Source organism: Carcharodon carcharias, chromosome 20 (assembly GCF_017639515.1).
Source record: "Carcharodon carcharias isolate sCarCar2 chromosome 20, sCarCar2.pri, whole genome shotgun sequence".
Lineage (NCBI taxonomy): Eukaryota > Metazoa > Chordata > Chondrichthyes > Lamniformes > Lamnidae > Carcharodon > Carcharodon carcharias.
This window is the reverse complement of record NC_054486.1, coordinates 103332755-103355100: the sequence shown is the minus strand read 5'-3', so window position 1 is coordinate 103355100 and position 22346 is coordinate 103332755. Positions and strand designations below refer to the sequence as shown.

Genomic DNA, 22346 nt, shown 5'->3' with positions numbered 1-22346 from the left:
CGCCCAAGATTAAAAACAAACATCTGGAAGACAATGGGAAACCATCCAAACCTCATGCGAGTTAGGACCTTCCACAAGGCAGAACCCAGTGGAAGGACAGATACTGTGAGAGGCATTCAGAGACCGGCCCAATTATGTCTTTGCAACTCTGTTTCTGAAGTCAGGGGAAGTTTCATCGAATCTCGTAAAGTGAAACCGTTGTTCCATATAAACAGGCCAGGAGCTCAGGTGAACTATTGCTCAGAATAAAGTGATCTCTCCAATAGGAAGCACTGGCAGAGTCAGTCTTTTAACTGTGTCATCTTGCATTCTCACAAAATGATGATTCCTGGTGCCACAAAGATGACATGTTGCCTTGTTTAGACTATTATAGAATGGTTTCAGCACAGAAGGAAGCCATTCGGTTCATCAAACCCTGACCGGCTCTCTGCCAGGGCAATTTAGCTAGTCCCACTCTCCCGCCCTTTCCACGTAGCCCTGCAAATGTTTCTTTTCAGGTGCTTATCCATCTCCTTTTTGAAAGCCACGATTGAATCTGCTTCCACCACATTCTCAGGCAGTGCATTCCAAGCCGCTGCGTCAAAAAATTTCTCCTCGTGACGCCTTTGGTTCTTTTGCCATTCACCTTACATCGGTGTCTCTGAAAATCAGCCCTTCTTTCAATGACTACCTCCAATGACAGGACCATCTTTGGGGACACTAGTATGCAAGCAATGAAGAGAGATCATTGCATCCCATTCATCCAAAACTCAAAAGAAATTCTAGTTACCTTGTATCCTTCAACCTCTCAAAATAAGAGACAGGCCATTTCGGACTGGGGTAAGGGGGAATATCTTCACTCAGAGGGTGGTGAATCTCTGGAACTCTTTGCCCTAGAGGGCTGTGGAGGCTCAGTCGTTGAGTGTATTCAAGATTGATAGATTTCTACATATTACAAACATCAAAGGGGACAGGGATAGTGCAGGAAGATGGTGTTGAAGTAGATCAGCCACGATCTCACTGAATAGCAGAGCGGACTCGAAGAGCTGAAAAGCCTACTCCTGCTCCCAGTTCTTATGTTCTAACCAGAATCACTAAAATAAATTATCTGCCCATTGCCTCACTGGTGCTTGTGTGACCCTACTGTGTGCAAATTGGCTGCCACAACAACACTTCAAAATTACTTAATTGGCCGTAAGGCGCTTAGGGATGTCCTGAGGCCATGAAAGGTGCCATATAGCTGCAAATATTTATTTCCTTATGTTTGCTGTCAAGTTGGAAGTTTCAGGTTTCTCAGCAATTGGCCATGTCCCTAACGTAGAGCTGAGTTAATCCCCTGATTGATTGGTCGAGGTTTAAATGTGCTGATGGTTAGTGTCCATCATGGGGAGTTTGATGGATCACCACCCTGTCAAAGCAAAGCTGTCAACAGGCAGACTAATACGTTTACCTGCCCATCAAGAGTTCTCTGGCAGGGATAAATGTGCCACACGCGGAACAAAATTGGGAATATTCCCAAGCTGGTTTCTTGAACTTTGTTCCAACCCATGAAGGGGCCAAAGCAACAATCCAAAAACAGCCTGAAGGAAATCGGAGTTTAGCAACATGGAAGACAAAAGAGCACTCCGAATTCTCACAATCCTTGGAGTGCTGCACATGTCCCATTTAATGGAAAGGAGCGATTTAAAATCCCATTTCTTCAGCAAAGTCTAATTTTTTTAAGGGACTTTCCAGCTCACACATGTGGAAAACGAAGATGACCTTTCCCTCACTGCATTGTGAGCTGGATAGTCACTCCAACCAGTCATCCAATGTCACATTCAATAGCTTCATTCAAAGGAGTAGGGAGCAAATTGCACAGAGACTGGGGGTAAATTGGATGAGGATGTGGGGGGTAGAGGGAGGGGGGGGCTAAATTGGATGGGAAGTGGTAAATTGGACATGGGATGGAAGGGTTAAATCGGATAGAGAGTGAGGGGTAAATTGGACAGCAAATCTGGGGGAATATATTAGACAGGGAATGGGGAGGGAATAAATTATATAGGGAGCGGATCAGTAAATTGGGCGATGAGTGGGGGGGTAAATTGGACAGAGTAGGAGGGGGATAAACTGGACAGAGTTGGGAGGGGGTGGTAAATTGAATCTGAATCACTCAATTAATCATTTTATCCAAGTGAGTAAAGAATCTGCTGGGCATGTAGGCTTATCGTGAGTCAGACAGATGCTGAGATGGATAGTTAGACTCCTTTGATAGATAAACAGTGAGGTTGACAGTTAGTGATATAGTAAGTCAGATAAATACTAGAGGAAACAGACATATAGACGCTAAGATGGATCGATAGCTAGACTGATTGATGGTAAGATAGAGAGGCAGATACAGTGAGATAGCTTGGCAAATGTTGTGAGGTAGCCAATGAGGGGGATGTAGTGATAGAAATAGACAGATGAAATAGATAGGATCACAGCTCTGCTGAGATGGATTGATGATGAGATCATGAGATAGATGGGCAGATAGGTATGGACACAGGGAGAGATTAGTAGTCAGGTATGGTGACCCAACAGGACATGGCAGACTCAATTTTACAGTGCTTCCAATTCTCTTCTACTTTCAATCTTGAATGGAAAACTTGTTCAATTTTCACACCAACTAGAAGCAAAAGCAATTGCTGCGTGAGATAGGTACACTGCTGGACAAAGTGACTTTAGAGCAACCTCAGAAAAGTCTCTCCCCTTCCACTTGATCGAAATAATAGAAATATTCCTGCACCCCCACAGTCAACCATCCCTGTGCTCCCTCTAGGTGTGTCAAGTTAATGATAATTAGAGTCAAAAAAGGAGCTCTGAACTTGTGTCCACTAGACACAGTTACAGGCTAATTTCACACTCAGGTTAACTCAGAGTGAAGATTTTCTTCCACATATTCTTTTCTTCTGATTTCTATTGCCTCAGCCCTCTCTCCTAAAGCAGGGTCCTGCTCAGGTCGTGATTGGCACCACATCAACAAACATTCATTCCCTCCACCACCGACGCACAGTAGCAGCAGTGTGTACCAGCTACAAGATGCACTGCAGGAATTCACCAAGGCTCCTTCGACAGCACCTTCAAAAACCACGACCACCACCACCTAGAAGGACAAGGGCAGCAGACACATGGGAACTCTACCACCTGGAAGTTCACCTCCAAGTCACTCACCATCCTGACTTGGAAATATATCGGCCGTTCCTGCACTGTCGTTGGGTCAAAATCCTGGAACCCCCACCCTAACAGCACTGCGGGTGTACCTACACCACATGGACTGCAGCGGCTCAAGAAGGCAGCTCACCCCCACCTTCTCAAGGGCAACTGGGGATGGGCAACAAACGCTGGCCCAGCCAGCGACGCTCACACCTCAATGAATGAATTTTTAAAAAGTTGCCATCTGGACCCTTCCCATATCACATTTTCCATGCACAAGTCTGCACAGTGAGTGTTGCCAAAATTATTTTTATATTCTTTCATGGGATGTGGATGGTGTTGGCAAGGCCAGCATTTCTTGAGCTGAGTGGCTTGCTAGGCTGCTCCAGAGGGTCAACCTCATTGCTGTGGGTCTCAGATGCAGGCCAGACCAGGAAAGGATGGAAAGTTCCCCCCCTCGCTAAAGGACATTAGTGAACCCGGTGGGTTTTTACAACAATCAATGATAGTTTCATGGTCACCAAGACTGAGACTAGCTTCCAATTCTAGATTTATTAATTGAATTTAAATTCCAACAGCTGCTGTGGTGGGTTTTGAACCCATGTCCCCAACGCATTAGCCTGGGCCTCTGGATGACTAGCCCAGGGACATTACCATGAGGCTGCCGCTTCCCCATATTGGAGGGTGGGGTCAGAGTCGAACTGAATTCCTGTCCATGTGTGTTATCTGCACACACACAATGTTCAGCAGGGTTTAACGAGTGATGCTGGGGAAAGCCAAAGCAGTTAAATTTTCACCACATTGAACCCCCTGGCAATGTTGATATCGGTGTGCTGCCCCCTTGCTGCACCTGACCCTTTGATCCCTGCCCTCTCCCCTCTCCCCTCTCCAGCCAGCAGAATGTAAACTTGGAACTTTCATGCTTCATACAGCCCTTGTCCTGCACTTAACCATTATATACTGGGAGGGGAAGTTTTTGCTTTCTGGAATAGTTCAGCACAGAAGGAGGCCACTCAGCCCAGTGAGTCCGCACCAACTCTTCCAAAGAGAAATTCAGTTCATTACCCCACCCCTGCATCTTTCACCACAGCCTGCAATACTTTTATCCCCTTCAGATCCTTTTGAAAGTTACTACTGGCCCTGTCTCCATCACTCTGTCAGGCAGTGCATTCCAAATCCTCACCACTTGATGCGTCAAATAAGGTTTCCATCATGTCACCCTTGGGTCTTTTGCCAAATTGCCTTAAATCAGTGACCTCTGGTGATCAAGCCCGCAGCCACTAGAAACAGTTCCTCCTTATTTATTCTCACTCAGTCAGGGTGGGGAACCTATGGCCCCCGTGGACCGAATCCAGCCCATGGCTCAATTTCACCCAGCCCACAACAAGATTTCTAAAACTATAGCCCTACAACAGTCGTGCCCTTAAAATAGCATTTATCATCATCGTTACAAGTTTGCTTTGGATAAAAGTGTCAGCTAAATTACTATAATAATGTTTAACAATATAATATTCAAATTCAGTCATCTCATCAAAACAGCGGGAGAGCAGAACGTTTCCATATTTTCTCCAAAAAAAAACTAAATCAAGTTGATTTTTACGTGTGTCTGGCCCGCGACTGATTTTGCCTACGTGTGCATGGCCGGTGATAAGGAAAAGGTTCCGCATCCCTGATCTAAATCCTACATTGTTTTTGAACACCTCTGTCAAATCTCCCCTTAACCTTCTCTGCGGTAAGGAGAAGAACCCCGGCTTCTCCAGGCTCCCCACATGACCGTAATCTCTCACTTTGGATTCAAACCAATGTCCCTGAGATGGAGCAACAAGGGTCAAAACCATGGTGTCCGTTAGAAGAGACAAACACGAGAGGACATGGCTTTAGGGTGAAAGGGGAAAGGTTTAGGGGGAACATTAGGGGGATCTTCTTCACTCAGAGAGAGTGGTGAGAGTGTGGAACGAGCTGCCATCTGACGTGGTAAATGCGGGCTCACTCTTAAGTTTTAAGAATAAATTGGATAGATACATGGATGGGAGAGGTCTGGCGGGTTATGGACTGGGTGCAGGTCAATGGGGCTAGCGGAATAATATTTCGGCACAGACTAGAAGGGCCGAATGGCCTGTTTTCTGTGCTGTAGTGTTCTATGGTTCTATATGGTTGCCAACCCTCCACGATTGCTCTGGGGTCTCGGGGACATTGAGACGGGCAACTCTGGGAGAAAAATCTTAAGGGCACTGAGTAAAATGATGTTCATTTTCATTTTCTTTCAACGCGCTGTTTGTTTGCTAGGAAAATACTGGAAATGGAATTAAATTGCTGTTTGGGCCAATTAGGTCATGTGCCGAACGTCCAGGAATGCGTCTAACAAGAGATGGGCCGAGATTTTTAGGAAGGTGGGGTTTCCTGTCCAGCCATTCGAAGAGTTGGCAGGGAACACATCCCCACCGACACTGCCCGCTCCACGCTCCGACGAGCGTCAATCGGCCGCAGACAGGACTCCCGCCCCCCTCACTCGGGAGCAATCCCATCTTTAGGTTGGCCGGCAGCTCTCTGGTCCCTGCAGCGCCGGAAGCTGCGGTGGACAGGACTGGGACTGCACGCAGCCTCCGGAGCCGAAACCCAGGGTCTCAGGGTGGGGAGGGACGGAGAGGTCTGGGGGTTGCGGACAGTGTGGTGGGGGAGGAGGGGTGCTTTGGGGTTTCAGGGGAAAGGCCAGGAGGGAGGGAGCTTCAGCAGTTACCGGACCTTAAGTGGGGTGGGGGTGAGGGGGTGGGGGCAGGGGCTGGTGGTACACAGTTAAAAAGGGGCTCCCAATAGGAAAAAACAGTCTGGACCAGTACTCTTAGTTCCCAGATTATACTGGTGTTCCATTTTAAGGTAAACAAGACCAGTTTGGACCAATACTTTTATTTCCCAGTTTTTACTGTTTATTCATTCTGGGATGGAGGCACCCAGCCCACCACCCCCACCAAACACCCCCCACCTTCCCCCGTACCCATCCCACCCACCCCCGTCACTTCCCACCCCAGGCCTAAAGCTGATTATTTTCAGGCCTCCCCCACACCTGGGACCTCTTCCTGCCAGCCTAAAATTGCAGCCAGGTGGGAAATAGCCTTGAAGTGGTCAATCATTGGCCACTGAAGGATCTCAATTGGGGCAAGAGGTGGGCAGCCTGTCCTAGGCCTGGCCCACCCCAGCATCAGGTTGCAGAAAGGTCGGGGAGAGTGGGAACCCAGCGGGAAGTCCATCCGAGGAGTTTTACGCTCACCCCCAACCCGCCCTCCCACCCCACCTACAAGTCCGCCAGCAGTTCTTTCTTTCTTTTACTCAGTCATGGGATGTGGGCTTCGCTGGCTGGGCCAGCATGTGTTGCCCATCTCTAGTTTGTCCTTGAGAAGGTGGTGGTGATGAGCTGCCTTCTTGAACCGCTGCAGTCCATGTGGTGTGGGTACACCCACTGTGCTGTTAGGGAGGGAGTTCCAGGATTTTAACCCAGCGACAGTGAAGGAACGTCCGATATATTTCCAAGTCAGGATGATGTGTGACTTGGAGGGGAACTTCCAGGTGGCGGTGTTCCCTTGGTATCTGCTGGCCTTGCCCTTCTAGATGGTAGCAGTCGTGGGTTTGGAAGGTGCTGCCTAAGTGCTGTCTTTGGGAATGTTATAATTGTCAACTACAACATCTTAGATTTCAGGTAGGTCAAAAATGGCACACCCTCTCCAAGAACATCGTTACAAAGCTTTTTCCTTTCCAGTTACTATCGGAACACATGCTGGTCTTCGACAAGATGAGCAAGTGTCTAACCATGTGATCTTCAACACTATATTTTTATTCATTCATGGGATGTGGGCTTCGTTGGCTGGGCCAGCATTTATTGCCCATCCCTAGTTGCCCTTGAGAAGGTGGTAGTGAGCCACCTTCTTGAACCGCTGCAGTCCATGTGGTGTAAGTACACCCACAGTGCTGTTAAGCTCCAGGATTTTGATCCAGCGACAATGAAGGAATGGCGATATATTTCCAAGTCAGGATGGTGAGTGACTTGGAGGGGAACTTCCAGGTGGTGGAGTTCCCATGTGTCTGCTGCCCTTGTCCTTCTAGGTGGTAGAGGTCGTGGGTTTGGAAGGTGCTGTCGAAGGAGCCTTGGTGAGTTTCTGCAGTGCCTCTTGTAGATGGTACACACTGCTGCCATTGTGCGTCAGTGGCGGAGGGAGTGAATGTTTCAGGTGGTTTTATACAAAAAAGGTCCTGGTGTTTGAAGAACAAGAAAAAGCTTGGGCAGAAAAAAAAGTGTTTTTATTGATAGCATTCACTGCATAATAGGGGAGAACACTGAAACCTTCCAACATTGTGTATGAACGCTATACATCTCGGGAGGGTTATACATCAGATTTAATCAGTTGTTGGAGATACTACATTGTAATATTATCCTCCCCATAGTGTACTGAATAGAACAAAAAGCTTAATTCACTATTTTGCTTCCACGCATGGTGTGTAACTAAAAGCTTTCAGGATCCAGGAGGCAGGAGCAGTAATTGAATATGTACAGAAATGGAACTAGCAGGTATTTATCAGGCAACATTCAATTTATTTTCATACTTTCCAATTGCCCATGAGGAATATGGCGAGGTTCTCATAGCGACTGGGGGAACGGGAAACTTGTAAAGTCCCCCAAAGATAAAGGTGAATTTCGCATTTGTACTGCATCCTATCACATCTTTGAAACACTTCAAAATGACTGTTACATAATCGATGCAAAACACGGACAGGAAGGATCTTTGGAAGATAGAACGATGCCATTCGGCCCCTTGAGCCTGTTCCGTTATTTAATAAGATCATGGCTGGTCAGTATCCTAACTCCACCCATCTGCATTGGCTCCAGTCCCTGAACACTCGAAAACAATCTGTCGATCTCCGATTTAAAATTATTTATTGAGCTAGCGCTATTGCTTTTTGTGTGTGAGACAGAGAGAGAGTTCCACGCTTTTCACACCATTTTTATGAAGAAGTGTTTCCTAACATCTCTCCTGAATGACCTGGCTCTGATTTTATGGGTCTGTCCTCTTGACTTAGACTCCCCCCGCAGCCCCCCCCGAACCAGTGGAAAAAAAATTCTCTCTCGCGTACCCATCAGTTCCTGTCAAAACCCTCAGCCATGTCACCCCAGAGCCAGGTGCGCCAACTCTCGGATGAGATATTAAACTGAGGTCCCGTCTGTCCGCTCGGGTGGATAGAAAAGATCCCATGGTGCTACTTTGAAGCAGTGCAGGGGCGTTATCCTGGCCAATATTCATCCTTCAATCAACTTCACGGTAGTAGATTATCTGGTCATTATCGCATTGCTGTTTGTAATGGGAGCTTGCTGTGCACAGATAGGTTGTCAAGTTTCCTACATTGCAACAATGACTACACTTAAAAAAAAATTTCATTGGCTGAAAAGCACTTTGAGGTGTCCAGTGATTGGGAAAAGTGCTACATAAATGCAAGTCTTTCTTTTTTCATTGGAACACAGAATCAGCTCATTGCTTCTGATAGCGTTCTCTCAACTGCCAGGCTCATCAAAGGAGGCAAATCCTCTAGTCTCCCCTCTCCAAATTCATGCTGCCTTTTATCCAATGGTTCAGAATCAACTGCACTGCTGAATGGGCTTGAATCGAGATTTTGTTGACATCTTTCCTCCCAGATACATGCACGTGCACATGCACACACACATGCAAGCCCACACACACACGCATGCATGCACGCACACACACACACGCACGTACACACACGCACGTACACACACGCACACACATGCACACACGCAAGTGCACACACAAACACATACACATATGCGCACGGGTGCACACGTGCACGCGCACACACACATGCGTGCACACACACACATACACATATGCGCACGCATGCACACACACACACAAACACACAAATAAATAGCTTGAGATAGAAACTGTGCTAATTCGTTTTGTAGTTTAAGGAGAGGGATGATATGATCAGTACAGTAATGGCATTCCTTCTCTCCCACCTTCCCCCAACAGACAAGGCTCAGCTTATTGATAAGAAGAGACTTAAGCTATGTTATCGCCGAGAACAGACTCGGCAGCCTGTCGTGTAGATTGGCGGCTCGCAAGAGTAGGTTTGCAAAGCGGGAAGTTCTGCTCTGTTTTCCTATTAGCAGCACTTTGTTCCCTTTTCCCAACTAGGACCACCATGCACCCCTCCTCTACTGCTGCCGCTGAGTTTTTCCTTATTCCAAAGTCAGCACTGGCTGCATACCCAAACACACATACACCCAAAACCATTCACAGGTGGTGTTGCCAACTCCCCAGGATTGCCCTGGAGCCTGGTGTCTCCAGGAATCACCGAGTACTGCTGGGAACAAATAGTGAGAAAGAACTCATCGGGGCATCAAAAAGAAAATGCTTGTCTTCTGCATTTTCTTTGGACACTCTTATTTCTTGCTTTTAAAAGCCCTAGATATGGGACAAATGAAAAGCTACTCATCGAGGGTCATGCAATGAGCTCCAGGAATACATCCGACCAGAGTTGGCAACTGGAAGCTGCTATTTTTCACCATGGCACAGGTGGCACCTGAATGAGATGCACCCAGTCACTATATTGTTGCCAAGCTTCTGTTGACAGCACCTTCCAAACCCACAACCACTACCAGCTAGAAGGACAAGGGCAGCAGACACACGGGAACACCGCCCCCTGGAAGTTCCCCTCCAAGTCACTCACCATCCCTGACTTGGAAATATATCGGCCGTTCCTTCACTGTCGCTGGGTCAAAATCCTGGAACTCCCTCCCTAACAGCGCTGTGGGTGCACCTACACCGCATGGACTGCAGCGGCTCAAGAAGGCAGCTCACCGCCACCACCTTCTCAAGGCGCAGTTAGGGGTGGGCAATAAATGCTGGCCCAGCCAGTGATGCCCACATCTCATGGCTGAATTTTTATACACTAGACATAATGCGCTGATGATTTGTAGGTTCCCCTTCAAACCAGTTGTGGAAATGTGTGTCTTTCTGTTGGTTAGTAAGCCCCAATTAGCAGGCTGGCAAGCTCCCATTAGGCTAAATATATGATGAGGAGATATATTTAAGACAGGTACATATGATGCAAATAATGCTTTAAAAGCACTGGGCCTACATTTGCCTTGGAAACTAACCTTTGTTGCTCAGTCGGAGTATTAACATTCATTCTCAACATAAATCACACTGTAGATAATAAATCTCAATATGTGTTGTCAGAGCCATATTGATTGGGAGATGAATGTGTTAGACAGTCAGCAACTGAGCAGCACAAAGTGGGAAGGTCACATGATCGCTCCTTAATCTCTGTTGGGTCAGCTGACCTGAAACAGGGCAGCAAGAGAAGCTCGGGATTGCAGGACCACCATCCTGGGCTAGAAAGGTCACCTTCAGATCACCCGCCTGGGGGACTTGGGGGGTGCACTTCACCTCAAATAGGTTCAAGTTCACTGTGAAGCCCTGACAATTAAATACATTGGCAGCACGAAGGAAGGAAGGAGAGAAGCTGCATTCACAGAGCACCTCTCACATAATGGTGCTGGTGTAGTGGCCATGTCATTGGTGTAGCGATCCCCAGACCCGTGGCTCATACTGTGGGCACATGGGTTCAAATCCCACTACGCCAGCTGGTGGAATTTAAATTCAACGAACAAAATCTGGAATTGAAAGGTAATCTCAGCAACAGCGACCGTGGCCTGAATTTTTCGGCTGGTGGGGTCTCACCTTCCGCTGACTCCCTGCTGACTCCAAGTGCCTCGCGGCCATTCCACGCTCGAACGAGCGTTAAGTGGCCGCAGGCGGGACTTCCATCCCTCAATCAGGAGGAAGTCCCACCTCAGAGAGCGGCTGGCCAATCTGGCTGGCCGGCAGGTCTCCAGTCCCAGCAGCGGCAGGAGCTGCGATGGGCAGAAGAGGAGGTGCCTGAGCCAGGGAGGGTAGAGGAGGCCTGGAGTGGGGGGGGTGCAATCAGGGTGTCGGGGGAAAGGCTGGGGGTGGGAAGGGAGGTCCAGTGACCGCGAGCATGCCCACAGTCAGAAAGATGCGACCCCCCCACCCCCCCACCCCCCCCACCCCCCTCACCCCCACAACCTACACACCCCACGCCCCCAACTTCCCATCCAAGATCTAGGCCTGTTATTTTTAGGCTTCCCCCCCACAACAACTCGTCACGCCACATAAATCCTCCCACAAGCCTGAAAATTGAGGCTGGGTGGGAAACGGCCCTTAAGTGGCCAATAAGGGCTTCAATTGGGGCAAAAACGGGTGTCCTGTCTGAGGCCTTGCCCACCCCAGAGTAAAATCACTGCAAGGTCGGGGCATGTTCGTTCCTTCAATTTCATACTCACCCCACCTGCGTCCCCACAACCACCACCACCTCCCCACCAACCCCCCCCACCCCCCCACCAACGCCCCCCACCCCCACCCCCACCCCACTCCTGTTTAAAAACTGGGGAGTGTGAAATTCTGGTCCATAAACCAGATTGTTGTAAAAACTCATCTGGTTCACTAATGTCCTTTTGGGGAAGGAAATCTGCCATCCTTACCTGGTCTGGCCTACATGTGACTCCAGACCTGCAGCAATGTGACCCGCCAAGCCACTCAATTCAAGGGCAATTAGGGATAGGTGACAAAAGCTGGCTTGGCCAGTGATGCCCACATCCCATGAAAGAATGGATAAACCCCGCCCCCCCTCAGGATATATCCCAAAGCCAACTGATTTACCTGTGTTGCAGCGTAGTTACTGTTGCAATGTAGCAGCCAATTTATGCATAGGAAGTTCCCACAAATGGCAATTAGATCATGACCAAATGATCTCTTTTAGGTGTTGGTTGATGGATAGAAAATGGCTGTGGGATCTTTTAGCCTCAGCCAAGAGGGCAGGAAGTTTTAATATTTCATCTGAAATACGGCACCTCCGACAGTGCAGGACTCCCTCCCGACTGCACTGGGAGCATCAGGTGGGATCAGATCTCTGGAGCTTGGGGCTTGCACCCATAATCGTCTGGCGCAGAGGCGAGAATGCTGCCAAGTGAGCCCACCGCTGACTCTAAAATGGGGGCCTGAGATACTGGGACAGAGGAATGGGTCGTGGAGTTTATGGATCCATTGTCTAGCATGCCTCAGCCACTTGAGGAGAGCACGGGAAAAGGGAAAGGAGAAAAGAGATCTCTCACCACTGCCGGGGTTTGCAGGCTTTGAGTTTTATTTGCAGGCAGGACGCTTGCAGCTTTATAACAAGCACAAAGATTGGTGGTCAGCCCCACACAGTGAATTTTTGCATTCTATAAATGTCAACGATCCTAAAGCTGCAGGGATCCTTGTATCTTAAAAGAGGGAAACATAACTTATTCCAATGCGAGGGAAAGGAAATGGCAAGGCTGCTAAGGCAACAGGTCACAGGCATCCTGTGGTTTACTGTCTGAATCTATAATGCCAGCGTCATGTTTCTATCGGCTGCTGCAGTGTTGTGAGCTGTGTGCACACTGATAACATCAAATTCAATAATGTAACATCAAATCTTGTACATACAGGAGAAGAAAAAAATCATCATAAAAATGGAGAGCAAAGTCACACAAGCTACTGGAAGCGGAATATCATGAGCTTGCTGCATCGATACCATAGTTAAATTTTCTTTTCAAGGTTCGTTTTTTTTTGTGTACCACTCCATCTTGTATAGACCTCTGAGTAAATTTCGCTGCTACTCTTGATGGAAAATGTTCAGCATCCTTTCACCAAACTAGACATCCCTTTCAAAAATAACAACAATAATTTGCACTCTGTCAAACTCTTTAACATAGTCAAACATCCCAAGCTGCTTCATAGGAATGTTACCAAAGGAAATTTGGCACCAAGCCAAGTCAGGAGACATGAGAACAGATTACTGAAAACTTGATCAAGGAGGTAGATTATAAGGAGCATCTTAAAGTCAGGCAGGTTAAGGGAAGTAATTCCAGAGTTTAGGGCCCAGGCAGCTGAAGGCACAGCCACCAATGGTGGAGTGGTTAAAATCAGGGGTTGCTCAAGAGGCCAAGAATTCAAGAACTGCAGATACCTCGGAGGGAAGTAGGGTTGTTGGAGGTTACAGAGAGAGGGAGGGCCAAGGGCATGGACGGATTTGCACATACAGCCAGTGGTAAAATCGAGGTGTTGGTGGACCAGGAGCCCAGGTAGGTCAGTGAGCAGATGGGTGAACGGTTAGATTGCAAACAACGGAAATTTTGGATGAGTTTAAATTGATGGAGGGTGGAAAGGATGAGGGCATTGTCTCCCATACAGAATCAGAGCTTAGTTTGTGCCCATCACACTGGAAGCATCACAACACAATCTTCAAAAATTGCCAGCCAACAGGACAGTTCTAACCTATAGACAGAAAAACAGCTGTAACCGAAGTTCTCTCTACTTGAGCAGAGAAGTAGACCACAGAATGATGACAGTCGGGTCTCCCCTGGAGTTTTATCTTCAATCATCTAAACTCACACTGCTGTTCACTTCCCAAACACTAGTGTTCCTCTTTATCAGCAGCTATTTACTTCACTGATGACTTGTTGGGTAAATTTCCATTTTTTAATCATACTCGGTAGGAACATAGGGATTCCTTTATTGTTTCATGGGATGTGGGCATCACTGGCAAGCCCATCCCTAATTGCTCTTGAACTGATTGGCTTGCTAGGCCATTTCAGAGAACAGTTAAGAGTCAACCACATTGCTGTGGGTCTAGAGTCACATGTAGGCCAGACCAGGTAAGGATGGCAGATTTCTTTCCCTAAAGGGACATTAGTGAACCAGATGGGCTTTTACAACAATCATGATAATGGTCACCATTACTGAGACTAGCTTTAGATTCCAGGTTTTATTAATTGAAATTTAAATTCCACCAGCTGCCATGGTGGGATTTGATGAGCATTAGCCTAGGCTTCTGGATTATTAGTCCAGTGATATTATCACTAAGTTACCGTCTCACCCAAGTATTGCACAACATGAAAAGACCAAGGTGCATCTAGTTCACCTTCTACTATGCAGGTGGTTGCATGATACAAACACAATGGGATTGTTAACCAGTATCCATCAATCACTACCAATTAATCCACACCAGGCCGAGACATGAAGTGAAGGAAACTCCCAGCAGTGGAGACCTTTGAAAACCATTGGCCTAAAGTCACCTGTTCCACTCAAACATGGTCCACTCACATTTAATGTCGCAACATACTCATACACAATTTCCAAATGTTATTTTGTGAAATAAGCCAATCTAATTTGCATTTTAATTAATCAATGTCAAATAGAATAACCACTGATTCACTGAAATAATTCAGCCATAATGGCCAGGAAGATCCCAGATTTAAATCAACTAACTGAGTGAGCCCGTTCGCTTAATAACATAAGGACATAAAAAGCATAGGAGCAGGAGTAGAATCTAATGATTGCCCCTTGACTTTCAATGGCATTACTATCGCTAAATCCCCCACTATCAACATCCTGGGGGTTACTATTGACCAGAAGCTGAACTGGACTAGCCATTTATATACAGTGGCTACAAGAGCAGATCAGAGACTAGGAATCCTGTGGTGAATAACTCACCTCCTCACTTCCACCATCTACATGACACAAGTCAGGAGTGTAATGGAGAACTCCCCACTTGCCTGGATGAGTGCAGCTCCAACAACACTCAAATATCTTCACACCATCCAGGACAAAACAATCCGCTTGATTCGCACCCAATCCACCACCTTAAACATTCACTCCCTCTACCATGGGATGCACAGTAGCAGCAGTGTGTACCATATGCAAGAAGCACTGCAGAAACTCATCAAAGCTCTTTCAACAGCACCTTCTAAACTCACGACCTCTACCATCTAAAAGATCAAGGGCAGCAGAAGGCAAGGAACACCACCACTTGTTCCCCTCCAAGCCACAAACCATCCCGATTTGGAAATATATCGCTGTTCCTTCACTGTTATTGGGTCAAAATCTTGGAACTCCCTCCCTAACAGCACTGTGGGGGTACCTACACCAAATGGACTGCAGCAGTTCAAGAAGGCAGCTCAGCACCACCTTCTCAAGGGCAATTAAGGATGGGCAATAAATGCTGGTCCAGCCAGTGACACCAACACCCTGTAAATGAGCCTGCTTTGTCATTCAATAAGATCTGATGTGGCCTTAACTCTACTTTCCTGTTTGTCCCCCAGAAGCCTTGATTCCCTTGTAGATTAAAAACCTGCCCAACTCGGCCTTGAATATATTCAATGTCCCAGCTTCCACTGCTCACTGGGGGAGAGAATTTCAAACAGTAACCACCCTCTGGGAGAAGAAATTCCTCCTCATCTCCATGTTAAGTGTGAGACCCTCTTATTTTAAAACTCTATCCCCTATTTCTAGGTTTCCCCATGAGAGGGAAACAGCTTCTCAGCATCTACCCTGTCAAGCCCCTTAGAATCATATATGTTTCAAGAAAATCACCTCTCGTTCTTCGAAACCTCTAAACTGGTTGGGGGAGGGGGTGTTATGGGGGAATAGAGAGGTTAAGGATGCCTCAAATAACCTGCATTACACCGTGTTCAAGAGAAACCGAAAGGAAAATCAACCAGGCTAGTACAAAAGCAAAATACTCCGGATGCTGGAAATCTGAAATAAAAACCGAAAATACTAGGAACACTCAACAGGCAAGCAGCACCTGTGGGGAGAGAAACGTGTAAGAATTAAATGTTTCCAGGTCAGGGACGCTCTGTTTCTCTCCCCACGGATGCTGCCGGACCTGTTGAGTGTTTCCAGCATTTTCTGTTTTAAATCAGCCGGGCTTCCTGCTCCTAATCACTATCCAGCGATCTTCCCATTACAAAGTGTGCGTGTGTGATGGCTGAGGGCACAGCCAGTTTGGGTTTGATGCCTGCCGCAGTTGAACAGCTTACTTTGCCAAACGGTGTTCGGAAAAAAGGGGCTGTGTAAAGACAAGCCCAGCAACGGCCAGTCACTTTAACGTCAGTGGTGGGAAACTTCCAGAAACAATAATCCAGGACAAAATTAAAAGTCAGTATGGGTTAATGGAGGAAAGTCAGCATGGACTTCTTGAGGGAGAATCACGTTTACCTAACTTAGTGGAGATTTCTGAAGACGTAACAGGGAGGGTTGATGAGGGCAATGCTGTAGATGTGGTGTACACAGACTTCCAAAAGGCTTTCGATACAGTGCTGCACAACAGACTTGTGAGCAAAATTATAGCCCATGGAATAAAAGGGCAAGTAGCAACATGGATATGGAATTGGCAAAGTGACAGGAAACAGGAAGTATTGGGTTAATGGGCGCTTTTTGGACTGCGGGAAGCCTTGCGGTGGACTTCCCCAGGGGTCAGTGTCTGGGACCTTTGCTTTTTCCTGATTCTATATGAATGACCCAGACCTCGGCCGGGATTTTCCAGTCCCATGGTGGCGAGGACGCCACTGCGGGGGATTTGGTGGCCCGGCCAAAAGCCCATTGACTTTCCGCAGGACCGGAGGATCCTGGAGGTGGGCGGGGCTGGAAAATCCCACCCCTGGATGCGTAGGGCGCAATTTCAAGGTTTGCGGTTGATATGAAGCTCGCACGCTTTGTGAATTGTGAGAAGGATAGTGCAGAATTTCAAAAGGATATGTTGGTGGAAAGGGCAGAGAGGTGGCAGATGAAGTTCAATGCAGAGAAATGTGGTAGGAAGAACATGGAGAGACAATATAAAATAAAGTGTACAACTCTAAAGGAGGTGCAGGAACAGAGGGACCTAGATGTATATATCTATAAGTCATTGAAGGTGGCAGGACAGGTTGAGAGAGTGGGTAATAAAGCATCACAGTGTCCAAGGCTTTAATAATAGGGGCATAGAGTACAAGAGCAAGGAGGTTATGTTGAACTTGAAAAAGACACTAGTTCAGCCTCATCTGGAGGGTTGTGTCCAGTTCTGGGTGCCACACTTTAGGAAAGATGTGAAGGCATTGGAGAGAGTGCGGAAAAGATTCACGAGAATGGTTCCAGGGATGGGATGAGGAACTTCAGTTAGGAAGATAGATTGGAGAAGTTAGGACAGTTTTCCTTGGAGAAAAGAGGCTGAGAGGAGACTTGATGGAGGTATTCAAAATCATGAGGGGTCTGGGCAGAGCAGATAGGGAGAATCTGTTCCCACTCATGAAAGGATTGAGAACGAACGTAATTGGCAAAAGGAGCAAACATGATATGAGAAAAGCTTTTTCACACAGTGAGTGGTTAAGGTCTGGAGTGCACTGCCTGAGAGTGTGATGGAGGAAGGTTCAATTGAAGCATTCAAAAGGGAATTAGATTGTGATCTGAAAAGGAAGAATGTGGAGGGCTATAGGGAGAAGGCAGGAGAACGGAACTAAGGGAATTGCTCATTCAGAGAGCTGGTGCAGACATGATGGGCCGAATGGTCTCCTTCTGTGCTGTACAAAATTCTATGATTCTGTGATTCCGAGGTAGAGTCTACAAAGGGGTGTAGACAGGTTAAGGGAGTGGGCAAAAATTTGGCAGATGGAGTATAATGTGGGAAAATGTGAACTTGTCCACTTTGGCAGGAAGAACAGCAAAGCAGGAGATTACTTAGATGGAGGGAGATTGCAGAACTCTGCAGTACAGAGGGATCTGGGTGTCCTGGCACATGAATCACATGAAGTTAGTATGCAGGTACAGCAAGTGGTTAAGAAGGCAAATGGCATGTTAGTGTTTATTGGAGGAATGAAATATAAAAGTAGGGAAGTTTTACTGCAGTTGTACAGGGCCTTGGTGAGACCACATCTGGAGTGGTGTGTCCAGATTTGGTCTCCTTATTTGAGAAAGGACATAATTGTATTAAAAGCATTTCAGAGAAGGTTCACTCGACTCATTCCTGGGATGAAGGGTTTATTTTATGAAGAAAGGTTGAACAGGCTGGGCCTATACCTATTGGAGTTTAGAAAAATGACAGGTGACCTTACTGAAATATATAAGATCCTGAGATGATTTGATAGGGTGGATACTCGAAGGATGTTTTCACTTGTGGGAGAGACTAGAACTAGGGGACACAGGTTAAGACTAAGAGCTCTCCCTTTTAAGATGGAACTGGGGAGAATTTTTTTCTCTCAGAGGGTCGTTAGTCTGTGGAATTCTCTGCCCCAGCAAGCAGAATGGACTGGGTCAAGGCTGAGTTAAATAGATTTTTGATAGGTAAAGGGAGTCAAGGGTAATGGAGGGCAGGCAGGGCAGTGGAGTTGAAACACAACCAGGTCAGCCATGATCTTATAGAATGGTAGAGCAGGTCTGAAGGACCGAATGGCCTACTCCTGCTCCTAAGTCCCATGTTCCTACAGTGACATACCTGGCGTCACATCTCCTCATGGCCTTCATGAGGCGAGGGAGTTAAACAACTGGAAGATTAACATGGATGAAACAATAATCGATTTGAGTGAGGCTTGGGTGAGGTGATGAAATGGGTCTCTGAGTGAGTTGGAGCTCGCTCTCTCTCACCATGACTCCCTCCCCAGTCAGTGAACTTTTAAAATTCTTTTAAGGGGTGTTGGTGTCGCTGGCAAGGTCAGCGTTTATTGCCCATCCCTCGCTGCCCTTGAGGTGGTCGTGGTGAGCCGCCATCTCGAAACGCTGCAGTCCCTGTGGTGTGGGGTATGCCCACGGGGCTGTTAGGGAGGGCAGGGGAATGGTTTCGTGAGGACTCAAAATCTTATCATGTTTCTCATTCACGTCATCTGGGCCAGAACTTTCCGTCTCGTGGGCGGGCGTGAGATCGTGCGAGATCACGTCGGGCGAGTGTCCTGACATCATCGCGCGCTCGCGCAATATTTCGCTTGGCGGGCATGCACAAAAGCTGGAAGAGCGCCCGCCGACTATGAAGCCCATTAATGGCCCAAATTGTCAGTGACTTTTCGTGGTCGGACCAATCGGACCAGGCGGGCTTTACGTTTTTTTGACGAAACCTCATCCAAGGGCGGGATGTAATCTCCGTTCGGATTTAAAATTAAAATAAATATCCGGGGCGGGGGGGGGGGCTGAATGTCTTTTTTGTACCAGGTATGCTTTCAGATGCTTGACTGTGCTGCGTGGACATTTCTCCGCGGCGGTTTTTGTGCTTTCTTTGATCATTTGGAGGTCTGCGGCTCCCTGAGGCAGCTGTTGGCCTTCGGGGAGCTCGGTAGAAGCGCTCACCAGGACCCGCGGTGATGTCGGCGCTCGCCCGCCACACACACACCACCACCCACCCCCCCCCCACCCCCACCTGACCGGCAGCGCTGAGCCTTTCTCCGGGCGTGTTTCACGTTGGGCTGCCTGTTAATTGGCCAGCCAGCGTAAGATCGCGGTCGGGGGAGCCGATCGCAGGCAGGAAGCGCATATCGCGTCCGCTTCCGAGTCCTGCTGAGCGGCACACGCGCTCCAGACGAGAGAAAAATTCAGGCCCCCGATTTCCAAGATGCAACAGAGCGAGCCATTCTTCAGCAGCCTGGGTGTCTGCTTTCCCCTTACAGATTCGACAGCGCACTAACTAAAGTGTAAAACAGCTCTCATTTCACCGTCCTGACTGTGTGAGTGGGGTCAGGGTTGGCACAGGAATGATTCTCCTGTTGTTTTCATCAAAGGAACACCATCTCCCTGAGAGGGGTGGGGCATGCCGGAATTGCCAGCAAGAGCTTGATTCCAGCAAATCCATTAATATTGCAATAGTGTCAATCTCTTCCTGGTATATCGCTGGCAGAGATTGCTATCTGCATAGAACTGCAAGCAGCAACAAAATAGTGGGATCTACAAGGCCATGAGCTAATGACAGGCAACAGAAGGAGGTCTGGTACTTAGTAAATTACAGTCTGCAAGCAAGTGATTGAAAGCAAAGGCAAGAGAAAAGTTGCTCATAGATTGTTTGGGTCAATGGTAGCTTGGCAATCAACAGCACGCTTAATAGCTTTGTGCCTTATCATTTTCATTGTCAACCATAACCTACAGCAAAGAATAAACCTTTTGATTCCCACTGTGCTACCCCACCCCCTCCCCCTCTCGCTGAGCAGAACTATCAAAACTGGGGAAATGGGAAGCTAATGTTTCCAGCAGTAGAAATGAGACATGGCGGGATCAGCTGATTTGTTCGACGGAGGTGATTTCTACCAGTCCCGCCCAGCCGGGAAGCTGGTGGGATGGGGTGCAATGTTGGGTTTTACACTCTAACCCATTTTACTCCCTGTTAAAGCCAACAATTAACATTGCGCAAGCGTAAGGTAAGCGTCCCACCTGTTCCCACAAAGCAGGTACTTCCATGGAAGGTGCGTCCCAGAAAGTCATTGGGATTAACGGGTCGATGCCCCTGGTGTCAATTCTCTTCACTGAGGTGAATGGCATAGGTGTATTTAAGGGGAAGCTGTATAAACACGCGAGGGAGAAAGGAACGGAAAGTTATGCTGATAGGGCGAGATGAAGAAAGATAGGAGGCGGCTCATGAGGTGCACAAACGCCAGCATGGACCAGTTGGGCAGACTAACTGCATTCTACGCAATTTAGAGGTATTGCTACCAAACCTCCGCTGAGATTAGCTCTGCGCAACAGGAAAATCTCCGTGGAAATTCATTCTGCCCATGATTACTCATCAGCCATCCCAGAGGGTGGTGGGGGAGTGTACATACGAACATACAAACATAAGAATTAGGAGCAGGGATAGGCCACACAGCCCCTCGAGCCTGCTCCCCCATTCAATAAGATCCTGCCCGATCTGATTGTCACCTCAACTCCACATTCCAACCTACCCCTGATAATCTTTTAGTCCCTTGCTTATCAAGGGCCTATTTAGCTCTGCATTAAAAATTTACTTCCACCGCCTTTTGAGGAAGAGAGATCCAAAGACTCACGACCCTCTGAGAGAAAAAAAAAATTCTCCTCACCTCTGTCTTAAATGGACAACCCCTTATTTTTAAACATTGGCCCCTCGTTCTAGATTCTCCCACAAGAGGAAGCATCCTCTTCACATCCACCTCAGGGTCTTATATATTTGAATTAAGTCGCCTCTTACTTTTCTAAGCTACAAGCCCAGACTGTCCAACGTTTCCTCACTAGACAACCCACCCGTGCCAGGCATTCGTCTAGTAAACCTGAATAACTGGATGGGGCAGGAAACAAAAGGGGGGCAACAGAGCATCAGAGAATACACAGTTAAGAAAGAAAGTACTGAATGCTTGGACTTACTTTTTTAATGGATTTTCACTGCAGGAAGGAGTTTTGAGCTAAGTTCAAGAAGCAACTTCCATTGAATACCCAGCATGGAGCACTGGTTAGTAGGACAGGAGGGGAGAGTAAAGGGAGGGAAGGCCAAGGAGAAGAGGAGAGGGTGAGGGAGTCAAGTGGAACCTTTGTTTTTGACATCAATTCACTTTTACAAGAAGTTGATGGAATAAAGATCCCACTTATAAATATGCTGAGATGGTCTTGATGAAATAATCTTTATTTCTGTCACGTTTTTCCCCTCATAATCTCCTATGTTGCAAAGGTGACAATGATCGGACACAGAGAGTCACACCAGTTGCTTCCGTTCATCGCAATACGGCAAGTATAAGTAACAAACAAGTAGGCCAGGTCCGCTGGGCTAGTTGATGGCCATTTCCTCCTTTAAGAGACAATCCCTATTCTACAGGGGGTTGGGTGGGGGGGGTAGGGGGGGGGGGGGGGGGGGTTAGATTTCCAAAATGGCACAAGGGCATTGCGGATTGATCACCCATAACATAAATGCAGCCTGTGTCCCCAATACGCACTGACCCCACCCCCCCTCCACCACCCCCACAATCCAATCACAATTTTCATTCCCACTGAGCTCAAATCCTGTTTCATACCAAGTGGCAATTAGAAAATCTTGCCCCATATCTGGGCACCTATTACATCTGGAAAACAAGGGTCCAACCCTTCTTTTGCTGCAACACAAGTGTTTGCATCTGTTTCCTCACAGTCACACATTTAAAACAATAATCGATATATGTATATATTATATATGTATAATAAAATCCAGATAATCTCTGATTAAAGTTAACAAACTAAGCCGGAATGAAAGTAGCACCCGGAGGCTGCAGACCATGAACCCAAAAGAAATCCCACAAATGTTTGGATATGTTTCCCAGGACTGGAATATTTTTGCGGGGCCAGTCCTGAAAGATGAAGCAGTCGCTGGACCCA

At 47.4% G+C, this 22346-nt stretch overlaps 1 protein-coding gene across 1 annotated transcript in view; it reads right to left on the bottom strand.

Moving 5' to 3' along the window:
* nrxn3a (neurexin 3a) overlaps positions 1-22346 on the bottom strand; it is a 1735226-nt gene that overhangs the window by 370863 nt on the left and 1342017 nt on the right. The window lies entirely within an intron of this gene.